At 41.6% G+C, this 10,879-nt stretch overlaps 1 long non-coding RNA gene across 5 annotated transcripts in view; it reads left to right on the forward strand.

Annotated features, from left to right (window-relative positions):
* The window catches only part of LOC144639849 (uncharacterized), a 28,352-nt gene extending 18,209 nt beyond the window's left edge, over positions 1-10,143 (forward strand). For all 5 annotated transcript variants that reach the window (XR_013568225.1, XR_013568226.1, XR_013568227.1 and 2 more), the window contains 4 exons: positions 127-182; positions 8,000-8,083; positions 9,452-9,535; positions 10,064-10,143. This is a non-coding gene — a long non-coding RNA (uncharacterized LOC144639849). The remainder of the gene's footprint in view (positions 1-126; positions 183-7,999; positions 8,084-9,451; positions 9,536-10,063) is intronic.
* Positions 10,144-10,879: the final 736 nt, after the last annotated feature.

Raw genomic sequence — 10,879 nt, forward strand, 5'->3', positions numbered from 1 at the left:
GCATTTAATTAGTCTTTTGGTTGGTTCGTTTCTTTAATTTGGCTGTGTTTTTGCTGTTGGACAGAGTTGAAATGCCGGGTAATGTGTTCACTACTAAATGTACAATTTCTGTTCATTGCCCTGCAGGCTAATAAATTGCTGAAGGTGCCATGCCAGCCGGGAGCGGATCCAGCCCTAGACAGGTATTAAGCGATATTATTGGGTAGTTTAAGTTGCCTTATACCCTCCGTACCTACCTGTTCCTAGAGCGACAACAGAGTCCAGGGTGCCCTGGTAATCGGTTTGATGTAGGGACGGAAATCCCGCTTTAATCTGGCCACCAGTGGATCCAGGCAAACAACACAACAGTTCAAAATAATGGGCAGACCAATTTTTGTAGATTTATGTACACACGTCCCCTATTCGTCAGGCCGGCTAAACCAACAGCACTGTGGAGATATAATTTTTTTGGAATTAAAAGTGCAAGCTCACATTTGAAAGTTGTATTCAACCAGCTAGCTTAGTGTTTACGAAAACGAACATAAATTGACTGTAATATACAGAGCAATGGTCAGCCGTAGCTTTGTAGAACTTTACAGGAGTACTGCTATAACTTCTTCTTTCAAAACCATTTGAGCCTCTTAGTGTTGTTGTCTGTCTGTTTGTAACTTGCTGTTTTAGTTTTCTGTGTTTTTGAGTATATAATCCTGCAATTAAGCTGCATGCATGTGTGAGGCAGCATTTAATTAGTCTTTTGGTTGGTTCGTTTCTTTAATTTGGCTGTGTTTTTGCTGTTGGACAGAGTTGAAATGCCGGGTAATGTGTTTACTACTAAATGTATAATTTCTGTACAATTTCTGTTGCCCTGCAGGCTAATTGCTGCAGGTGCCATGCCAGCCGGAAGCGGATCCAGCCCTAGACAGGCATAGTGATATTATTGGGTAGTTTTTGCCTTGCCATGTGCTAACTCAGTCCTTATACCGTCTCTACCTACCTGCTCCTAGAGCTACGACAGAGTCCAGTGTGCCCTGGTAATCGGTTTGATGTAGGGACGGAAATCCCGCTTTAATCTGGCCACCAGTGGATCCAGGCAAACAACACAACAGTTCAAAATAATGGGCAGACCAATATTTGTAGATTTATGTACACACGTCCCCTATTCGACAGGCCGGCTAAACCAACAGCACTGTGGACGTTCAAGCTTCTTACTCCATGTATAAGTTTCTTCTGGTACGGGGTGTTTTCTTCTCGAGGTCGAATCGTGCCAATCGACATTCGCGCGGATTAGTAAATGGAACGTCTTCACCAAAAGCACCTTGCCTATCCCTGACAGCTGACTGAAACGATTCCGCCAACCTTTCACTATAGAAATAGTGAGGAGTGGGAACTGAGTAGCCTGAAGACAATGCACGGTGCGCTATTTCAAATCTTCTTAGGGCAGGCTGTGGATTCGGCTGTGAGTTTTGCGTATCGTACACCGAACGAATGTCTACTAATAACCGATCGTACAGATCGACTCCGTAGCAGTCAACGAGGATATTTGCGTCGTCAATCGAGATTGTACCCCTCAATGCAAGAAGTTGAGCTTCCAAGAAATCACGTCCGTTTTGCCAATAGCGCTGGTCCACTTCGCAGTCCCTCCTTCCCCTTTCGCGCGGCGCTTCCTGAGTATCGAAACCAACGAGGCGGCTTCTTTTCTCTACACGGTTTACTGGAATGCTGTTAACGTTTCGAAGTTCGACAGGATATTGACTGACCAGGGCTTGCTTTATTGATTCGTCTTCACACGATCGATCGGCTAGGAAGACGTCGTGAACCTTGCTTACTTTCAAGCTACACAAGCCATCGCCGTCACCCAACCTTGAATGCGGGAACTCCAACGATAATCGCAGATAAGACTCAAAACGGCTATTTTGAGCTGTTGTGACATTCCTTGGAAGAACTTCATTGCTGATGATTTTCTTGTCAAAATGCGACGCGATCTCGGGAATGACGCGCAACGCTTTGGACCAAGTTAACTTCACCTGTTTCAAAACAGGAAAACGAAAAATGGCCCAAGAAAGGGCCAGGATCTCTTTTAGGTAGGAGTAGCTATAATTGATACGTTTTTGGCTGACAAGTTCCCAGGCGACATTCAGGGAATGCATATTTCGCGAGCGGCCTATTTCATCAATTTGCTTGGCAATTTCTAAATTTTGCAAGAAAACATGATATGTTTCCAATTTGCCCAGATGCTTGATCATTGTCGACACATTTTCAATCATTATGGCTTCGGTGGTTCCCGACATCGACGGTTGAATTGATAGGGTGGATTCGCACTGAATGGACTCGATGTATGTGTAGAACTCCAAATTGGAAATATAGGCCTCGAATTCCGCGAGCGTGCGACAGCCTGTGACTCTTTGCCTGGAACTTGGCATGTCGTCATCAGCTGTGGTTTGTGACCCCCTCCTACGACCAGAGTTTTCCCGAGGTGTACCCTTCGAAGCGCTGTCGTCATCATCGCCACCATCGCGGTCATCTTGGTCTTCGTCATCTTGTGTTGCTTCTATTCCCTGCAAACAAAACAACAAGAGAGCATTTAGAGTCGCACTCGGCTACCGCCAAGTGCAACCCTTACGCTTCTTACGTGTTTAGTAACCTTCCGCGTACATCCATAACTGAATAGTGTACGCTATGACGTTTACTATTTGTTAACGACGGTGTCAATTACATGCACAGTCGTACCCGGTTTACAGGGAGAACAAGGAAAGAAGCAAAAGTGTACGTTTTATCAGGCACGACACGAAGTTTCATTTACTTGCAATCTACAGTCGTTACAGATGAACTTGTTATACATCCGCAGTTTCTCTTGCGCTAAAGACGATTCTAATTGGCTTATTCGTGATCATGTCAGGGGCACCCAACAGACCGTTTCGGTAAATATCTGTTCGGAAGACCTATCATTGCCTACGATATTCGGATTAAAGTGTGATAAAAAAAAACTGGAGATTTCTTTAGCTCAAACTTTCGTAACATGGGGAAAACAATGCCTGCTGTATTCGGAGAGAGAAAAATGTCGTTTTAGGTACCAAAAAGGCCAGCTACGAGTTTCGAGAAGGCATCAGTGTTAGATAATAGCGGTGTTCAGATAATTAAGTAGCTAGTGACGGAAAAGGATTTTGCTCTGCCAGTTTGGAGTTTGGAGCCCACAAAGAAAAAAAAGAAAAGGCAGTTAACTACCTATCTAGCCCTATTTACGCGCACATTATGAGAAAAAAAAATACCTGTGACAGCTCATCGATTTCGGAGGTGGTACTAGAGGGTTGTGTCGTACTCGTTTGAGAGGCTGGATTCGGCGGAGCACTTTGTGCGCTGTCGTTAGCGGCAGCTGGACCTAATCGAAGATCTCTCTCCTTTAGCACTGGCAACAAATACACTGCTTCTGTCCTTTGTTTCACGACACGAACAGCGCGATTGATCGTTGTTTTATCTAAATCTTTGTTAACCATCAAAACGTCGCCACGATACATTCCGACGACTTTGAATCCATAAGTTATATAAAGGCCAAGTGCCGCTGTGTTGTCGAAACCACCTGAAATTTAGGGAAAAAAATTAACCGTCATAATATAGCTAGCTTGTTGAGCCGTGCAGCCAAATTTGTATGCCTAAGCTTAGGCCCGTTTACACAGGCGATTTTTATTGCGATACAACTTTTTGTCGCGTCTGAACTCGCAATAAAAGTCGCACGTGTAAACTGGATTTTGTTGCCGCGATTTTTAAACATGTTTGAAACTTGTGCGATACCGGGGCGACAAAATCGCCGCTAGTTTATTACAGTTGCGATTTTCGTGCGATTTTCATTGCGAGCTCGAGCGCGACAGAAGTTGCATTGGAAAGCAAGACAAAAAACGCATCAAAACTCGCCTGTGTAAAGCGGGCCTTCGCGCTAATTGTTTACAGCTATTTCGAGAAAGGTTGAACTGAACATAGATTTTCAACCAAACTTTGCCTACGTGTTGGTTACCTCAAGGGAACTTAAATTTTGAAATAAAAAAGGGGGGTCACCACATTCGTTTAGGAACAGGAAGACCTTGTATATACCACATAATTCCTTAATAATTCCTTTGCGAGTACTGGCAAAGTGCACGTTTCTGGTGATAATCTTTTTTTTAAACATAGAAATTGATCTGTATTCATTTTATAGAAAGAATTTGATCGTTGCACCCAAAATACGTGAAAAAATTGATAGGTCACCATACTCGTTCACGAGAAAGCGACGATTTATTTCTCTTGCGGTCTAAGTTGCATTGAAAAAAGCCGCCATTTTGTTTATGTGCGCCCTAATTACGGGTAAAATTCTGCGCAGTAAGGATGCGCAATACAATACAGGGCAATGACCTTAAAGCGTGAACCAATCGTTTTCTAACATTGCCGATGGAAATATACATGAAAAACCGCGCGAGAGTGACATATATTTGGGACGTGATTTTCGCCTTTTATCAGCGTGCACTATTTAATTTTTTTTGTCCATTTTTTTTTCACAATTTAAGTTTTGTTTCCAGTTTTTATAACCATGCCTATCATTTTTTATTGGGCGTTTAGCAGACTATCCGAGCTCGGATCGATGTGAAATTTAAAACAATTATTGCATAAGGCTTTTGTGATATCCGGCATAATCAAGGTCGAGATAAGTGTTATCAGCCGAAGCCTTCACTTTCCTCGACCGTGATTATTCCGGATATCACTATAACCGAATATAATAACTTTTTCATTATACATTGTTTTTAAAAAAAAGGTACATTATTTCAAAGCGACTGCTATCAAATTGTTACCTGCTAAAAGAAGCCACACGTACATCGTAGATTGGCGTCGTTCGTTTAAATTTTGTTCATGTAGTGCTTCTAGACCTGCTGCTACACACATGTCTCCCAGGCATTTTGCTTTCTGTTCAACGTGACGGATACAGTAACTTAGTTCCCATATCGTTTTTCGGGTGGTGTTGAATAAATCTCTATCAATTTCTAGCAAAGGAAGGGGTTCAATTTGGGAAGAGTCGTAGCACATCTTCTTGAACATTGCGATGCCGCACGGATTTTCGCTGGCTTTATCGAACGCGATAACCGTTAACCGATCGTTTCCCCCGCGAAATAACTCGGAAATTGCATCTTTGTATGTTCTAACGTTAAGATGGTTCTTAGAAGCTTCCCCAGGATCAAGTAATGTTTGTAATGAGTGTACATCGGTGGATTCCGCAAGTGACTGGACATCTTGATAAATCTGAGTGAAAATGAATAGAACACAACGAGCGAATTAATATACATTCACTAAGTAAAACAAATATTGTAAGTAGATCTTTTATCTTTAATAACACACACAAAAAAAGCCTTGACTGTGCTTTGTTCTGTTACAAAGACGTAAGCCGGAACACTCGAATAAAAAGTAGAGATGAGAGACCTAAGCACGGTCAAGGCTTTTTATTTCTCTGATAACTAACGCGCGGAACGATTTCACTGATATTTTGCAATGTCGTAGACACATATATGGGAACGAGCTTTTAGCAACAAAAAATTTACCGCGTCGTGTACACCAGACACGAGCAAAAATTGTGACATAACACTTGTTTCGAGTTTGCTCCTGTCTGGACGCGGCTTTTGTTACCCTTAAGGGACTTGCACTATATAGAGGAAAAACTGTCTGAATGCATGCGCAAAATGCCTAAACATTAATAAGGCAAAATGACGAATTTTTACATGAGAGAAACAATGAATTTCTTTGAGCTTATCACCGTGATTTTCTCTCTAGAGTCAACGGCAATTAACATGAATTTGCAGTAATGAATGATGTCACGTATATTGCGCGAGACCCTTTAGAAGTAACGAAAGCCCTGGACGCGGCTTCAGATGTGGATCATGTATAAATTGACACTATGAGTCTCGAGATCAATAAGAAATAAATAGATTACCTTTGTTTAGACACGGTAGTATTTGAAGCTTCTGAAAAGGATTAAATCGTCAGCGAATATTATCTGTGGTACCATTTTTTTTAATTTAAGATGTTATTTCGAATACAGATTTTTTTAATTAGTTTTTAATAAGTATTTTTTTAAATTGATAATTCGTTTCTTACATATTATTGTATATCGTAGGTTTTTTATTGTATATCTTAGATTTTTTTATTACTTGTAAATAGGAGGGCCACGAGTTTGTTAGCTTTATAGCTATTAAGTGCTACTCACTATAAATAAAGACGTTACTTACTTACTTACTTACCATCGAATGAGGGTTTATTAGGTATGAGGGTTAAACGAGAGTCAGTTTGCTACCTCACATCTGAATCTTAATAACAGAAAAGTGTATGGGCCTGAAACTTTGTATGAAGGGAATTTCCTTTCATATTAAACACATCAACTTCGAGATTTTACTATGGTTTTTCGGGACCTTCGAGAAACGGGCCCCTGGACTTTGCAACGATCGGAATCAGACCTGTATAACTTTCTGTTATAGAATGTTCAAGGAATTGCGTCGCGCTGATTGGTTAGTTCGAGTTCATTATTGTTATGTATACATGTTTAGAGAATTTGAGCCAACAGACCTTAGAAATAAAATTCTACATTTCCTATATTTTCACATGTGAAGTAATTAATATTTAGTAAATAAGTATTTAGTAAATAAACCCCTTCGGGCGGGCGGGTTTGTTTTGTACTTCCGGAGGAAATTGCAACAAGGCCAAAGTGTAGCTTTTACTCTGCGATTTTGTTATCCCAGATTCGAGCGATAAACTTTTAATGAATACGACAGTTGTAGAAAAGTTAGCCTTAACACATTAAAAAATGTATTGTTTCGTTTTCTGGAGAATAAAGTGTTGCTTTTCCACGACTCATTTTGGCGTGCCCATTTTTTCTTTACCCGTACCTGCAAATTGAAGTTACAATGTGATAAAGCGTTGATGTGAAGGAATGCCATTTTTCAGTGGAACACTAACTCAAGCTCGATTTGTACTGCTCTCTGCAAAGGGTTTTTCAAATCTTACGGTCGGTAACTGATTTGAAATCTTTCACTCGTCCCCAGTCCGCGGCTTTCTAACTTCTATGTACTGGGCGCTAACGACTTCTCAATAATTAATACCACTCTGAGTGTATGCTATACACTCAGAGTTCTATTGATCTGTTATGATAATGACGTCACCGCATATAATAAATCCCAGTGACCGCCGTCTTGGAAGTATGTGAAAACCAGGTAAGAGTAAGTTATTTCTCAGTTGTAATGAGCGCTAGAAAACAAATGCCCTGCGACTTCGAGAACATTTCCCGCAACCACGAGATCACCATGTATGAAATCCAGGCTGTATTTTCATTTGAACCAAATAATTCATGGTCTGAATACCACAGGGAACTCTAAAGCAACCTTTTTGCAACCTGGCGTATAGAACTATCATGGACGAACGCTGTGGCACAAATAATTTAACTACATGACGTACCAGTTCTGGTAAGTGATAGGGGAGATTTCTCTGTGCCTTACGTGGAATATGTTTTAACCCTGAGAAAGGCTTTTTATCACACCATAGAGCAATATGTGCACAGAAGAGGGGAGAACTTTTCTTTTGACATATTATTTATGAAAGGTGTAGTCAAAATGGCGGCTTGCTTTCCTTCCAAGTTGACCTCGTTTGTCGACACATTTTATTCCACTGGTACATTATGAGCAGTTTGTTTGTAGCCTGGCGTCTCAAGCTGTCATGGACGAGCGCTGTGGCACGAATTTCTTAATCGCCTACGCCGTATTTTGTCGGTAAGAAGTATTTTAAAAGCATCTCTCTTTGATTTCGATTTTGCAAAATAATAAAACTTAATTTTAGCAAACTTGGTTGAAAGTGAACAATTTGACCCAGTTATGTTGGGTCAGGCAAATTACATGAAACACTAGGGTCTCTACCTTTGCTTGGAATGGTATGTCATACAATGAGCAGTTGGAATATTTTGTTTCCTGCATGCACTAGTCATGAAATTAAAGCAACTGAGTGGTATCTTTGTTCCTCGTAGAATGGTACCGCAGGAGGCTGATTGCTGACCGGCCGTTAGATTGACGCAGTTGTGCAAGTCCGCTCGTCAGTGAGGTACAATCCAGTAAGTTGGTAACCCTGTCTTGTGTTTATCATGCAGTAAAGTTCAATTTAGACTACTCTGATGGCAGAGCAAATTCTCCACATCACACCATAGAGCAATGTGTGCACGGAAGAGGGGAGAACTTTTCTTTTGACATAATTATATACTTCTGTGGATCTGAATGGCCAAATTCTTAGTAAAGCTTCAGACCAGAAACAAGTATTTGTTAAATCTGTTTCTTAACAAATGGTCAAGTGCTTGTTTGTTGGTTTGTTTGTTTGTTCTGCATGCTAGCTAGCCATATATTAACAACTGAAGCCGGTGGGGTGTGGGGTGCAGGGGACCCGCCCACAGCCTGCCTGCCCGTGCGAGCTTCAAGCAACAATAATTTGACCCAGTTATGTTGGGTAAGAGGGGAGAACTTTTCTTTTGACATAATTATATACTTCTGTGGATCTGAATGGCCAAATTCTTAGTAAAGCTTCAGACCAGAAACAAGTATTTGTTAAATCTGTTTCTTAACAAATGGTCAAGTGCTTGTTTGTTGGTTTGTTTGTTTGTTCTGCATGCTAGCTAGCCATATATTAACAACTGAAGCCGGTGGGGTGTGGGGTGCAGGGGGCCCGCCCACAGCCTGCCTGCCCGTGCGAGCTTCAAGCAACAATAATTTGACCCAGTTATGTTGGGTAAGGAGAGGGGAGAACTTTTCTTTTGACATAATTATATACTTCTGTGGATCTGAATGGCCAAATTCTTAGTAAAGCTTCAGACCAGAAACAAGTATTTGTTAAATCTGTTTCTTAACAAATGGTCAAGTGCTTGTTTGTTGGTTTGTTTGTTTGTTCTGCATGCTAGCTAGCCATATATTAACAACTGAAGCCGGTGGGGTGTGGGGTGCAGGGGGCCCGCCCACAGCCTGCCTGCCCGTGCGAGCTTCAAGCAACAATAATTTGACCCAGTTATGTTGGGTCAGAGGGGAGAACTTTTCTTTTGACATAATTATATACTTCTGTGGATCTGAATGGCCAAATTCTTAGTAAAGCTTCAGACCAGAAACAAGTATTTGTTAAATCTGTTTCTTAACAAATGGTCAAGTGCTTGTTTGTTGGTTTGTTTGTTTGTTCTGCATGCTAGCTAGCCATATATTAACAACTGAAGCCGGTGGGGTGTGGGGTGCAGGGGGCCCGCCCACAGCCTTCCTGCCCGTGCGAGCTTCAAGCAACAATAATTTGACCCAGTTATGTTGGGTCAGGCAAATTACATGAAACACTAGGGTCTCTACCTTTGCTTGGAATGGTATGTCATACAATGAGCAGTTGGAATATTTTGTTTCCTGCATGCACTAGTCATGAAATTGAAGCAACTGAGTGGTATCTTTGTTCCTCGTAGAATGGTACCGCAGGAGGCTGATTGCTGACCGGCCGTTAGATTGACGCAGTTGTGCAAGTCCGCTCGTCAGTGAGGTACAATCCAGTAAGTTGGTAACCCTGTCTTGTGTTTATCATGCAGTAAAGTTCAATTTAGACTACTCTGATGGCAGAGCAAATTCTCCACATCACACCATAGAGCAATGTGTGCACGGAAGAGGGGAGAACTTTTCTTTTGACATAATTATATACTTCTGTGGATCTGAATGGCCAAATTCTTAGTAAAGCTTCAGACCAGAAACAAGTATTTGTTAAATCTGTTTCTTAACAAATGGTCAAGTGCTTGTTTGTTCGTTTGTTTGTTTGTTCTGCATGCTAGCTAGCCATATATTAACAACTGAAGCCGGTGGGGTGTGGGGTGCAGGGGGCCCGCCCACAGCCTTCCTGCCCGTGCGAGCTTCAAGCAACAATAATTTGACCCAGTTATGTTGGGTCAGGCAAATTACATGAAACACTAGGGTCTCTACCTTTGCTTGGAATGGTATGTCATACAATGAGCAGTTGGAATATTTTGTTTCCTGCATGCACTAGTCATGAAATTGAAGCAACTGAGTGGTATCTTTGTTCCTCGTAGAATGGTACCGCAGGAGGCTGATTGCTGACCGGCCGTTAGATTGACGCAGTTGTGCAAGTCCGCTCGTCAGTGAGGTACAATCCAGTAAGTTGGTAACCCTGTCTTGTGTTTATCATGCAGTAAAGTTCAATTTAGACTACTCTGATGGCAGAGCAAATTCTCCACATCACACCATAGAGCAATGTGTGCACGGAAGAGGGGAGAACTTTTCTTTTGACATAATTATATACTTCTGTGGATCTGAATGGCCAAATTCTTAGTAAAGCTTCAGACCAGAAACAAGTATTTGTTAAATCTGTTTCTTAACAAATGGTCAAGTGCTTGTTTGTTCGTTTGTTTGTTTGTTCTGCATGCTAGCTAGCCATATATTAACAACTGAAGCCGGTGGGGTGTGGGGTGCAGGGGGCCCGCCCACAGCCTTCCTGCCCGTGCGAGCTTCAAGCAACAATAATTTGACCCAGTTATGTTGGGTAAGAGGGGAGAACTTTTCTTTTGACATAATTATATACTTCTGTGGATCTGAATGGCCAAATTCTTAGTAAAGCTTCAGACCAGAAACAAGTATTTGTTAAATCTGTTTCTTAACAAATGGTCAAGTGCTTGTTTGTTGGTTTGTTTGTTTGTTCTGCATGCTAGCTAGCCATATATTAACAACTGAAGCCGGTGGGGTGTGGGGTGCAGGGGGCCCGCCCACAGCCTGCCTGCCCGTGCGAGCTTCAAGCAACAATAATTTGACCCAGTTATGTTGGGTGGTATGAAGAGGGGAGAACTTTTCTTTTGACATAATTATATACTTCTGTGGATCTGAATGGCCAA

Source organism: Oculina patagonica, unplaced genomic scaffold (genome assembly GCF_052425735.1).
Source record: "Oculina patagonica isolate OP01 unplaced genomic scaffold, crgOcupat unplaced14, whole genome shotgun sequence".
In the NCBI taxonomy this organism is placed as follows: Eukaryota; Metazoa; Cnidaria; class Anthozoa; order Scleractinia; family Oculinidae; genus Oculina; species Oculina patagonica.